This window comes from Sorex fumeus, unplaced genomic scaffold (genome assembly GCF_029834395.1).
Source record: "Sorex fumeus unplaced genomic scaffold, SorFum_2.1 ptg000035l, whole genome shotgun sequence".
NCBI classification, from domain to species: Eukaryota; Metazoa; Chordata; class Mammalia; order Eulipotyphla; family Soricidae; genus Sorex; species Sorex fumeus.
In genome coordinates, this window is record NW_026606092.1 from 28,965,349 (window position 1) to 28,980,051 (window position 14,703).

The window sequence follows — 14,703 nt, forward strand, 5'->3', positions numbered from 1 at the left end:
TGGAGCGATCTCATTTTTCATGTCAGTAAGTATTTAAGAAGAAATTCCTGTCTTATACACATATTTTCTTAACAATTCAGTATGTTAAAAATGAAATGATTTTCCTAATTATTGGCGAAGACTGTCAAAACAAATCTTGATTACTAACATACCAAAAAGCACTTAAATATTTCTTACATTTTTATTTAAATGAAAAGTTTTCTCATTTAATAACATAGCTAATTATCATGAGGCAAAACCTTTATGAATTTTTTCCAAATGTTGAGCTAATATTTATTCTACTTATTTATGAATGTGATCATGTATTCATACTTTTAATCTCAGTTTTTATCCTAATTATTAAATTTCTTAAGAAATACATTTTTATTTCAACTAACATTTCTCAATTTAGCATTATTGAATTTTGGGATTCAATAATTTTTATCTGAGTATAAGAATGAATCTTGTTTTCTGTTTATATATATTTTTTGCATCTCACCTAGTGATGCTCAAGGGTTACTCCTGGCTTATGCACTCAGGAATCACTCCTGGCGGTGCTCAGGGGACCATATGGGACGCTGGGGATCGAACCTGTGTCGGCCGCGTGCAAGGCAAACGCCCTACCCACTGTGCTATTGCTCCAGCCCCAACTGTTAATATTTTTTTAAGTCTCCCCAAATTCTACCCATCACACACAGATTGTCCAGTTGTGAAAGCCAAAACTTACCAAAGAGGTTGAAAAATATAAATTTTCTAACTGATAACTAATCATTTGCTATCAAAGAGAATACCGTTATTGTATGACATTACTTCAAACCTATTGTATCAGCCACTTTGGGGTAGAAAGTCCAGAAATTTTATCCTCATAATTACATGCTTCAAATGGCTCAAATTAGTTTAATATGCATCATTTATATGTTATATGTTTATGACTATTTGATAATTTAAAGTCATTTTCATGATAACTCTTTAGAAATCTATCAAGTTAACAAGAATAAGGATAGCTACTTAGGATCAATGAAAAACAAAACAAAACAAAACAAACTAAGATGGATTGCTAATAAGATTTGATATCCAGCACAGCATATATCCCCCGGACATGACCAGGAGTGATCCCTGAGCATAGAGGATAAGTCCTGACCACAGCCAAGTATGGTCCGAAATTAGAACTGAATATAAACTTTGCAAACTCAGGTTAAATCTGTGTAAGGTCCCCTTCTTTATTGCTTGGTCTTCTTACATTTGGAACTCATTATTTTATTCTGAGCCAAAAAGAAAATGTTCCCCAGAATCCCAGAACTTTTATTTTAAATTGGCCGACATAAATCCTGTCTACTGCCATAAAAAATGGAAATAGCCATGATCACAGTTGATGCACACATGGTTCTTCCCACGTACATCTGCTCTGTGGCAAATGGGTATTCAATGAATTTCTATTCATTCAAATATATTCAAATAAATTCATTCACTTGAAATAGTTTGTTTTGTTTTTATCTACATCCTAAGAACAAAATGTATTCTACAACAAGCCAACATCACCTGCATTTTCTTTACTTCGGTTATTACAGCCATTAATGATGAACATAACAAAACACTTTACCTGAAGAAGGGTACTAGCAAATGCTATTTGAATTGTATGTTTGGATAAGAGATTGCTGAAATTTAGGGGACTTTTTTCTTTCCAAGTTACTTTCTGTGAACATGATGCACTGCCAATAATAAAACATGAATATATATATATGTATATATATATATATATATATTATGACATCTTATTATCTCATTCCTACTTTGGACAAACTGGCAGGCTACTGAATGTAGCCTGCCCACACGGCAGAGTCTGGCAAACTCCCCGTGGTGTACCCAATATGCCAAATACCAGTAATAATGATGGGTCTCATTCTCCTAAAGAGCCTTGAATATAATCTCAGGGCTAGGATGAAGGAGACGTTACTGGGGCCTGCTAGAGGCAATCGACGATTAACAGGATGATTTGTGATTTTGAGATATATATATATATATATATATATATATATATATATATCTGTTTTTGTTCTGTGATCACACTTAGTGATACTGGGGTTTACTCCTGAGGGTGTTTGTGGGGAAGGGAGGATGGAACCACAGTGTACTGTGGAAACATGGTCCGCCAGCATGCAATGCATGAACTCTAGTCCATTGAGCTATTCTTCCAGCTGTAAGCATTGCTATTTGGGTCGAGGGAAACAAGAGATTTGGGGCCTTGTATGCAAAGACATAGAGCCCAATCTTTGCCAATGAATGTGAATGGTTCACATAGCACCAATAGGTGTAGTCTTGGTGGTCCCCAAGCATTGTTGGGCCTAAAAAGCACAATAGTGCAAATTTCTTGTATTGTACCATCTACCCCTGGTAAGCCGGGTATCTTTGAGAGTGTCCCAGGGGTTCATTGAGCAATATATGAAAAGACTATCCCAATAAAAAGCCAGTGAAAAACCCCCCAAAACACTGGCATTTAATATTTAAATTTCTCTAATAAAAATTTAAAAAAATGTAAATGATGGAGAATGGGTAGTAGTGGAGGAATAGGTACTGGATCATTGTATAACTGAAACCCAAGCACAAAAATTTGTAAGTCTACAAATGTACCTCATGGCGGTTCACTAATAAAATTTAACAAAAATAATAAAAAATATTTTATTTTATTTTATGTAACTTTAAACTATGTAATTTTCAAAAAAATATTTAAATTTCTTTGCATATGCATCTGATAATTTTTAATGGTATTTAAAATATTCCTTTCAAATTTATTTTAATAAGTATCACTTGAAAACTATAGATTTATGAACACTATATCAATATGTCACATTAATAATAGCATGAGAAATTAAGTAATCATTATAGCATATGATAGAATTTACAACCACTTATCAAACAACAAATATATGGAACTTGTGTAGATGAGATTATTTAGTCTTGTTTTGAATTTAAAATGTATGTAGTTACAAAGTTGTAACTACATGCCTGATTTTCAGCCAAATATAATCACAGTTTGCAACTGTGTATCTCATGGTGATACAATTAAAAAATTAAAAATTTAAAAATGTGTATAGTAATATATAGTATATAAAATGTATGTTATATGTAACAGTCGGAATTCTTAAAAGTATATTGAAACAGAGCTCAATAGCACTATCATCAATTATAATTCATATTTGTTTATATATATTCATACAGACTCATAGTTCTAGCCTGTTTACACTCTTGCTCTCCATACTCATTTGTTCTGTGGCTATCCCACAATCTAAAGGTAAATGTTAAGATGGCACTGGCTGAAATTTTGCTTGATTTGACACATTTACAATCATCATTATTCAACTACTGTCGCAGATATATTCAAAACATTTTCACTGAAAGTGCTCATATAGACCAAATCACATTACCAGTTCCAAACTGATGGAAAAAAGTAGTCAGAGACAATGTGGTGATCTAAATCTACAATATAGAGTTTGACAAGCATTGCTGTATACTTTCAATGTCTATTAATGATGAATGGCAACCAACATACTGCAGACTGTGCAACAACTTTAGGCCACCATTAGTGTTTTTAGATTTCTTCAAGATTCTAATTTTAACAACTAAGACTCGAATCATTGCCAAAGATTCTCTGACCATTAGAAACATTTGACTTCCTGATGAAAGGAGGGGATATAAGAGGAAGAAAAGTTTCTTATGTCTTAGGCTCAGAGGTTTTAAGTTATGCTCTTCAGCAACATGGTAGTCTAGATATAGACTTCTTATATAGCTTGATCTTTACTGCTTATACATTCTACCTGAATTTTCATTAATGAACTTGAAAAATTCATTAATCTATACAATCATTTACATAAAAAGAACAAATGTAAACATATTGTGTGATACATTTATATGGATCACTGTATCACTGTCATCCCATTGTTCGTCAATTTACTCAAGCAGGTGCCAATAACATTTCTATTCATCTCAGCCCTGAGATTTTAGCAGCCTTTCCTTACTCATCTTTCCCAATGATTGGAAGCTTTTTCAGGGTCAGGGGAATGAGACCCGTTATAGTAACTGGTTTTGACATACCGAATACGACATGGGCAGCTTGCCAGGCTCTGCCCATGTGGGTGGGATACTCTCAGTAGCTTCTTGGGCACTCCGATATATATATATATATATATATATGTACATATATATATATATTCTCTCTCTTTGATCTATTGCCTACTGTCTGAACTCCATCAAACATGGTGTGGTAAGTATGGACAATGTGTAGGATGTGTCCCATGATGTGTTGTGAGACCGCTTTGTGGCTGCGCATTCCTGAAAGTGGCCTGGAGTGTGGCAGTGGTTGGGTAGTGGAAGTTGGCTGCCGGGTCTGGGTCCCTTGGAGCGGGGAGGGCTCTTACTCACCCCCCTCTGGAGCATCCCGAGAGGAAACAGCCTGGCATGGAGTCCCAATTATACAAATACATATTTATATCCTATTATATGGATATATAATCTGGTTTCTGGGAGTTATCGAAGTGACAATGATAGAGAGGTAGAAAGACAATGTAAATTCAATATTGAAAATTCACTATGGTGATAACCAATGGGAAAAACTAGAGATAGGTTAAGGTGGTAATTATGCTTGAATGAAAATGCAAATACAGGAAAATTTTTGTGTATATTTAAATAAATAACAGAGAAGCAATTTTATTGGTCAGATGTTGCTATTGAGTTGAATGTTTAGTCTTGAGGCATTTGGATTACCACAAAATACAACCTACAAAAAATATTTTTTTAAGTATATAAAATATTCTACTAATGGGAAAGGTCTTTCCATGAAGAAAAGCTGAAACATTCACTACTGACCCGTCTCAAATATATCTACTTGGTCTTAATTGTTCAAGAAAGGTAGTTCAAGAGTAGTGGTAATGCAATAGTTATATTTAACTTATGATACTTGAAATATTGTTCTATTTACTGGAAGAAAATTATCCTCCAAAGTAAAATTGACTCAAATAGCCCCAAATGGTCTCATTACTCTATATTATGTTAATTATAGCTACTTTAAATTAGCATTAGATAATAATTTCTCAGAGTGGCTGATGGGACACTGAGTCTTCTTGGTTAAGGGAAGCTGGGGAAGTATGTGTGCGAGCTAAAATGCTTAGAAGGAGCACCCAGACAACATTCCCTTAGCCAGTGGATGTGGTAAGGTGTCCTGGAACCTTGCACAAATATCTAAAGGCAGGGTTCATGTTTCCCAGGCATGAACATGCACACAACACATACAGACAACTCAGAGCTCAACTTAATTTTACTTAACTTAATATTTCTCTTAACTACCCTGTAGATGACCCTTAGGTGAAAGTTGCTACTTACTTTCTCCTACTGATTCTGTTTGCAGCGATAACACAGCGGGTAGGGCGTTTGCCTTGCACGCAGCCAACATAGCCGGCCTATGTTCGATTCCTCCGCCCCTCTTGGAGAGCCCGGGAAGCTACCGAGAGTATCTCACCCACACAGCAAAGCCTGGCAAGCTACCCGTGTTGTATTCAATATGCCAAACACAGTAACAACAAGTCTCATGATGGAGATGTTACTGGGCCCGCTCGAGCAAATCAATGAATAACGGAAGGACTGTGAATGTGACTGTGATTCTGTTTGCAATTAAAAGAATGTTTTTATTTAGGTACCCTGATTAAAAATTTGTTGACAACCTATTTTCACACATACACTATTACAACTTTAATCCTAGTAGCAGTGTGCACACCCTTCCATAAATATTACCAGTTTTTTTTTTAAGTTTAACTTTTGTTGTTTTGGTCCCATGCTTATACAAATGTTGGCTCTAGTGCTTTAGATAGATATTAAAGGTCTTCCCTCTATAACCCATTTGAGTCCAAAGCTTCTGACCTTTGCCCCTTCATAACTTCTAGGCCACCTCCTGTCTCATCCCTCTTTTCTATTGTAGCAGCACAGAAAAAATACCTATATGAAATATAAGTTTAGGAAAGCAAATCAAAGAAAGGGTTTTTATGCATTCTCAGTGTGTCTCTGTTAATTTTATTTTAAATAAAAGGTCTTTTATTGTGAGATAATCAAACATAAAAAAGGCTAAAATACAAGTTTCCCTACCACCTATTAACTGATAGACATGTGTTATAAATTTGCCTACTTTTCAATTATGAGATAAAGAGGTCAGAGGTTGCTAGCCTTGTGAGAGGAAATTCTATTATTCTTCCTTATAAAACTAAACAGACATTGGTGTCTATTTCAAATCTATACATTCTCATAACCTTTACCAAGGACAGCACACTACTATCTCAAAGTTGCTTGTGACCAAAGTTCAACTTTAATAGTCGACAAGATTGGGTAGGAAGAATTTCTTCTATGAGACTATGATTTTTAGAATATGAGAGTTGAATTCTAGAAAACTAGAAGAACTCTATTGCTCTCCTGAAATCTTGAACTACTTTACCTCAGTTCATGTAAAATTCAGTGTTCACCTACAATGGTAATGGGGAATATATGGAAGAGGCATAGAAATAAAATGTCTCTACATGTAGGATCACACAAGAGCATAGGCTTGTGCCCTCATGCCCTGAGATCACAGAGTCTTCCTGGAAGAGAAAAGGAATGAAGGATCAAAATCATTCAGTGATAACAGTATGATAAAACTCATCCAGGGACTTGGTGCAACATGTGTTCAGTGAAAATGTTTAGAACATATCTGCTGTAAGACACACTAACTTCCTATCTTTGTTCTCAGAGGCATTTTGTGTGTGTGTGTGTGTGTGAGAGAGAGAGAGAGAGAGAGAGAGAGAGGTAGAGAGAGAGAGAGGAGACTCAATACATACATACATACATACAATATATGTCCTATTTCTGCTTAGGAAGGTCACTTATTGACACTATGCCAATCTTTTCCTCACATTATGAGAGAACCAGCATTAGAACGCAAAAGCAGTTATAAAGGTGTAAGTTATTTAACTTTGTATTGTTTAACATATTTACATTTATGGACAGCAATTGGCATACATATGGGTCCTGAAACAGGAAATAAAAACAAAGGTAGTAGATTAATTGTTGTTAACCGCTCTACACCTGCAGACCAGTAGCTGTCATGGACAAGGGTTTGATGACCACTGATAAATAAGGGATCAATTCTACTTTCCTACTTTAACACAAACATCTTTGTATTAACTTGAAATGTGAGGTTTCAATAAATATTCTGAGAACGTTTAAAATTTCAGATTAGGATGTGGCTGCAAGGTAGGGAGGCGATGTTGAAATTACTAAGAGGTAAAAAACACTTAACAGAGAATGTTTCCCAGATCTCCAACCCTAATACCACCTCAAAAGGTCAAATTAGACAATTAACCCATATGGAGGTCATAAGTACATGCTAAAAAGAAAATTGATGATCTCAGTACATGCCGAATATCATAGTTCATTACACTAATTATGAATATCCCGTGCTTTAGTCAGCTCGCCCATTAAATTCCCTATCCCAAAACCCAGCAAGCAAGACTCTCCATTAAAATCTCCTGACCCCACAACTGGATGTATACTTAAATCCCTTTATGTGTACAATAAATCCCTTTGCTTTTCTATATAGACTCTCTCATACAGGACTTCATTCTCCCAGTGTTGGTGGTGGCGGGCATGGGGTGGTATAGCCGGATTCAGGTCTACTGCTTCTGTCTCCTCTGACTGTAAAGAAATGCTTCTCTAAAACATTTTTTTCAAAGATTTTCTGACTGACTCTTCCAGTTCTGTTTCCTTCCCAAGGAGACCTCTATCCCCCATCTCCCCATTTTTCAGGTTGCCTCATAATACATTGGCACTCCATTTATAAAATTTTCAACAGTGGTCCCTGTGGACTATTTTGTTGTCTTTGGGAAGGAATGAAGTTGTAAACCTCTTCTCTGAGATACAAGATTTCTTCGCAGCTCAAGAAATTCCCTGAGTCCTGGGTTCCAGCTGGCAGTGCCAGGGACCCAGGCCAATCAGATTAAGACAACACAAATGGAGTCTGGTGGTTACCTATGAGAGACCAGCAGGACAGTTTCCCTAGCCTGGAAGAAACTCTATGAGGTCCTCTAATCCCTTCTGCCTCTCCCAGACCACTGAGCAGACAATAGAAGCAAAGGGATCCATAGTCCTGTTTTGGATGATCCAGCTTTGGGTCTCTGACTAGTCCACCTGTTTTCTCACTCCCACTGGGATTCCATACCAGGAGGAATTCCTTGGCACTTGGGAGAGGGCACTGTCATCAGTCACTAAAGTTTAACTTAGAGTCAGTGATCTACCTCAGTCTGACATGGGCACATGGGTGATGCAGCCTTTCCTCAGGTGAAACTCAGGGAAGAGGCCTTTCAATGCCTTGAACCTGGCTCAGAAACATTTGCACAATAATTTCCAGGACCAAGAGCACTGAGAAGTTTAGATGAGAAGTGTGTGGGAGGGCATAAGCTGTGGAGAGATTCTTCACTTGTAGTCGGGTATAGAGATGAAAGAATATCTAAGAAGGGCTCTGTTGTAGGTATAGAAGGCTTGCTACCTCTTAATAAGTTTAAGCAGCTCTTCTGCCACCTGATTCCCCCACCTTTGGTTCATTTCAACTTAATGAAGACTGCATAGTTGCTTTTGTCTTGGACAGTAAGTTATTTAAATGTTATCAGAATTAAGGATGACGGGATAGATATTATGTTTATCAGATTCAGACTATATCTGACATGTTCCAGAGCTTATTTCTGACTCTGCTCCCAGGGATCATTCCTGATGGTGCTCAGGAAACCAGAAACTGTGCAAGGGATCAAATTCAGGCTTGGTTTCTAACAAGGCAAGTGCTTCACCCACTGTATTTTCAGTTCAGCTTTTTCAGTCCAACAATTTAATTAGTTCGTAAAGCAATCTCCTTTATTCCCTGTCTTAGTAGCACAACAGAAAAGGTAGAAATGTTGGAATATTCCATTCCAATGGTCCATTAGTATAAAAATAAAACTGAAACTTTTTTTGTTTGTAAAATACTAATGTTTTACAGGATATTGTTTGCCAGTTGCCACAGTAACAAATTACAACAAACTTAGTAGCTTAAAATAAAACACACACACACACACAATGTTTTCTTACACTTCCAAGGAGTGTGAAATCTGAAAACAGCTTTATCAGATTCATGCAGAGGTGTCAGTAAAGCTGCTGCCTTTAGTAGTTTTAGGAAGAACCCATTAACTTGCTCTTTCCAGGTCCAGAGACTGTCTATATCCTCCTCCTAGGCTTTCTCTCCATTTCAGAGCCAACTGTGTTAAAACCTTTCACCAAACTCCCTTTGCTTCCCTCACCACTTTGACTCCTTCCCCTTCTTTGTAAGGGCTGTTGTAATTACATTGGCCTCACCAGGTTAAACTAGGTCACTCCACAAGGCTCTAGATCTTTAACTTAGTGTAGACAGAAAAATTGCATTTGTCTTGTAAAGTAAGATATTTAAAAGTTCTCAGAATTAAGTATGACAGGATACTTATTCAGCCTATCTGACTGTTATTCAGCCTACTTGAATATCTACAATCTACACCACACACACACACACACACACACACACAATCACACACATTTTTCTGGCTAATCCTTGGAATTTCATCATCCATTAGTGAAAGAATTAGGCCTCCATTAATTCCCAGTTGAAGTTAAAGGACATTTCAAATAATCATAATCACTGGGACTTTCCTATCCCCTGCCTTATAACCATGAAGGCAGGGAATGAAGGTTGGCTACGGTACCATCTGAGAGCCAATCAATTGAGAGAGATTTAAGAAATTTAAGAAATGAATTAAGAAAAAACTTCACGATGCTCAATCAATAGTATAGTGGGTAGGGCATTTCTTTACATGCAGCTAACTGGTATTTGATTCCTTTACCAAAAACAAGGGGAAAAAAGAAGGAATGAAAGAATTAATTTCAAAGCAACCCTCATGCCTCCATCATCACAAGAAGGGTTTTTATAGGAAAAGAGATTAGGGAACTATATTTTAGTAAGGGTCGGTTACATATTGGTGGGTGCCAGGGTGATCAATAAGTTCTCCCAGAGGATAATCCTCTGAGGCACAGTTCCTTTTAATGTATCTATACAGATTTCTGATAAAGGTTTCTGCCCTCTTTTCCTTTGGGAAAGAGTAGGGGGACTTTTGCAACATTTTCATGCTAGCCCAGAAAGTTCTGTGGTATCTCATATGGAATTCATCTCATGCATTCCTTTGGGCATTTTCATTCTCACAAATTTGTCTGTCTCATTTAATTCTGTGGCTGATTTTCAATAATTCACCAAGACTTCCCTAGACTACTCAGGCTACTTCCCTTCCTTAGTTTACCCAGGTTACTTCCAGAACATCTTTTATCACACTATGCTGGTGTGTACTCAGGTAAAATAGACAAACTTAATTCTCACTTATGACCAAACATAATATAAACTCTAGATCTATACTGAACAAGAGTATATCTCAGTGATAGACAATAGTATTGAGGTTAGCCTGAGCTTTATAAAAGCAAAGGGATTTTTCTTTTTCCCCCTGCTGAGCTTCATAAAATAAGAAAGGGCAATATTTTCAAGTAAATAATGAAATTTAAGTATTTCAAGCAGAAGATATGAATGAATCCCTTAAATTTGAGGTGATTTTCAAAGTGAGAGAACCAGCTTGAGTCTCTCAAGGTTTCATCAAGGAGCCATCAAGGGATGATTGGAAATCTCTCTTTGATAACATCCTAGCAAAAGACCTCAAAGAAGGACCTCTTGGACAAAAACTCTATAAACACAGGGGCAATAGTATGCCAGTAGGGCACTTGCCTTGCATGTGGCTGACCCAGGTAGATTCCCTGGTAGCCCATATTGTCCCCTGAGCTCATCAGGATTTATTCCTGAGCATAGAACCAGAAGTAAACCCCGAGTACCACTGGGTATGGCTCCCAAATTAAAAAAAAAACAACCAAACAAAAAACACCTTTGAAGAAGCAAGTGAATAAACTCCAATTTGCTTGGGAGTTACCCATGTCTGGCTACCCTGGATGTGCCTCCTATTTTTCTCTAAGTTTCGGGGATGCACTCTATTCTTGGGAGTTTTCTGCATCCCAATTAGGGGGATGTGAGTTCTTTATGATGCTCCTTTCTTACTCTGCAGAGATCCATGTTCATTCTAGAATGTATTTCTTCTACCTCTCGTTTCTCCTATACCATTATTTCCTAAATAAAACTTTCTTGCTTAAGTATTTCTGATCCTGTAATTCTTTTCAGCAGGAACAAACATGGACTGTGTAGGAACTCCTGTGAGATTTTCTGCATTTTGACTTCCCTGAGGATTTTGGGTGTGGTTGGAGACGAAGAATGGCTTTAGTAGTGCACTCTCAGGCAACTATGTTCCCTAACCCCCTATCAGTTACCCCTATGAGGAAAACTCCTAGAAGGAATAGGAAGTTCAATGGAAAATAGAAGACAAAATGCTTTCTTTAATAGCAATCATGTCTTGTTAATTCTATTATGAGAACATGCTTCAAACTGTCCATTTGAATAATGGCAGCCCCCCCACCCCCACCTTCCCCAAGAGTCTCAGGTGACCCTATGACCAAGAGCAAAGAATGAGTGATAGAGTAGACGTTAATATGGTAATTCAGATGATATTTGGAATAGAGTCTTCCCAACTTATCTTTGCCTATAATGGCTGTACGATGTTCTAATCCTTTCCATAAGTGATGAAACAGATGCGAAACAATGTCAGATTAGTCTACCAGGGAAGCCTGAAAACTGCACCCTATTTATGAGGTCTATACCCATTTTAATGAAGGGAGGTTTGATTCCTGTGACGGGAGGTTTGAGTCCTGCCCCACATTTTGCTCATTAACACTTTGCCATGTTTTGCTCACTAGAAACATCAGGAGTAAACTGATTCCTGAGCCTGCTTTTACCAGATCTGTGTATTAAAGTACCCTTGAATGTTTGTGCATTATATAACCTTGTCGTAAGTAACTGCTCACTCCCTCTACCCAGCTACAGGTGCAGAGCATTCCTCAAACTGGGGATGAAGCCTGCATATATGTGGTCTGAGTCTTGGGCAGCGTGCTCAGCCTTTGGAGATGCTGCTGCTGAGTCAGCATTTGCTCAATAAACTTTTTTTTTCTGTTCCTCTGAGTGCATGACTCTGTCCTTTCCATTTGCCCCTTTTAGTCAGGCAATTCTGTAACAAGCAGGGAACATGAAAAGTTGGCCACCTAACACAGGCATGAAAATTGATATCACCTAGTTTAGCAAAGTCAATTTTGTTGCAAATGGACCCAGTCCAGGTCTTCCACATTTTCTTCAATCACTTGTGCTGAACCAACCACCACACGATTCATTCTAATTTATTTGATGTGTGTCCTAGCAATTCCATTTTTATAACAGATGTAAATAGCAGTACAGATATTATCACTTGCTATCTTCCAAATAAATGCCTTGAAGAGCCAGTTTTAGCAATACCCCATGTACTTTAATCTCTATTTTGTATTTTCTCTTCCTGCAAAATGTACCATATGTAAGAAGACTGTATTTGGAAGTTACATTCTTCAAAATTAGTGTTTAAAAAAAGTATGTGCTTATTATTACATGCTGACAGGCATACATGCAACCTTTGAGTGGAACAGCATGAGTTGCAGAAATTGAATTAAACAATAAACCCATAATTGCTTGTTAGGGTGTTTTAATTGACTCATAAGTACCATATGAGAAGCTGTATGGCTGCAGGAGCCCAATTATAAACTTGCTTATGGAAAGATACAACTCATTTTCTATGTTTAAAACATTATCCCCAATAAATGTTGCCCTCTTAGAAAAGAAAAAAAAAGAATTTTCAAATAAATAAGAAATGTTTAGTAAGCTAATAATGTGTACTCAGTCCCTAGGTAACCTTGAAGCACTTATTTAGGTTCTAATACAAGATTAGAAACACACAATTAAAAATAACCATTCTCTTTGTTCCAAGGCATTTGTTAAGCCCTGGAGTTCTCTGTGTTCACGGCTAACCAAGAAATGTATAAAGAGCTTTAAGGGATTTGCTCCCTAAATGAAAAACATCAACAAGAATAAACTCTTCAGGAGAAAAGAAAACAAAGTGAAATTCATTTCATAAATAAGATTTTAAAAATTAGAAGAAGAGCTAATAATTCATGAAAGAAGCACAGAAGAGGAATATGGGAAATCTTCACGTCCATCTACCAATCTCTTATGAAAAATACCAAAGGGAATTTAAGAAATTGTGACCAAGTAATCCAGAAATTTAGGAAGCAAAGGGATTAGGAACAGCTGGAGGTCTTAAGGTGTGGATGGTAAAGTGGAAAACAACAATTTGACGACGTGGAAAAATCAGAGAACCAGAATGTTTCAGATATATAGAGCGAGAACCTTCTAAAAGTTGAGTGAAGGAGAATCTTAGATCCAAAGAACAAAACCATTAAATTATATTTCTATAGGACACCATGTTGCCTTAAGATTTGCATGTGGGTCTGAGCAGTAGCACAAAGGGTAGGGAATTTGCCTTGCACATATGGTTCCCTGAACACCACCAGGAGTATTTCCTGAGTGCAGAGCCAGGAGCAACACCTGATCATTGCTGGGTGTGACCTAAAGAGCACCTCCCCACCATAAAAAATAAAAAGAAAGGGAAAAAAGGATGATATTTGTAGGAACAGACTGGCAGACTGGTCTTGAACTCGGTTTGGAATCCCAAAGAGCTTCAATAATCATGGTATCACAATCACGATCATCCTGTTCTTGTTGATTGCCTTGAACAGGCACCAGTAACGTCTCCTTCGCCCTTGCCCTGAGATTTTAAAAAGTGCCATATTCAAGGCTCTTTCAGAGTTAGGAGAATGAGACCCATCATTGTTACTGGTATTTGTCATATTGGGTACACTATGGGGAGTTTGTCAGACTCTGCCATGTAGGCAGGTTACATTTGGTAGCCTGCCAGGTTGTTCAAAGTAGGAATGAGATAATAAGATGTCGCGCGGCCACAAATGTGGCCATGCACTTCCGGAGCTGGATTTTATAGTCTCTGGGTCTTGGCCATTGATGGGATTACACAGCGCTGGGGGGCAGTTGGTGGGTGTGAACCCCGCCTACTGGAAGATGGAGGATCTGGGTGGAGGATGCTAAGCCCGATCCGAACAGGCTTGGAGATCTCAGCCCCGGGACCTTCATGCCTTTGTTCCTCTGCTGATACCTTCATGTGTGTGGCGAGTTGTCACAGCATGGTTATGGCTGGTTCTGGAGGTCTTCGGCTGCCAGGGTTCTCCTTTGGGGTGGGGTGGGAAACTCAACCTGCCCCCCTCCAAGGGGCCCCGGTAAGGACAGCCAGGTGCAGGGGCAGGAGGTTCTGCCGGTAATCCCATCAATGGCCAAGACCCAGAGACTATAAAACCCAGCTTTCAGAAGAGAACAGCACAGAATTTCCTGCCCCTGGTTCTGGATATCCTTGCCGGGGCCTCTTGGAGGGGGGCGGGTTGAGTTTCCCTCCCCGCCCTGAGCAGAGCCCCGGCAGCCAAAGACCTCCAGAACCAGTCACAACCATGCTGTGACCACTCTCCACATGCATGAAGGTACCGGCAGAGAAATAAAGGCATGCAGGTCCCGGGGCTGAGATCTCCAAGCCTGCTCAGATGGGGGCTGAGCATCCTCCACCCAGATCCTCCATCTTCCAGTAGGCAGGG

The 14,703-nt window shown here is 38.2% G+C and overlaps 1 protein-coding gene across 1 annotated transcript in view; it reads right to left on the bottom strand.

Annotated features, from left to right (window-relative positions):
- THSD7B (thrombospondin type 1 domain containing 7B) overlaps positions 1-14,703 on the bottom strand; it is a 975,852-nt gene that overhangs the window by 294,881 nt on the left and 666,268 nt on the right. The window lies entirely within an intron of this gene.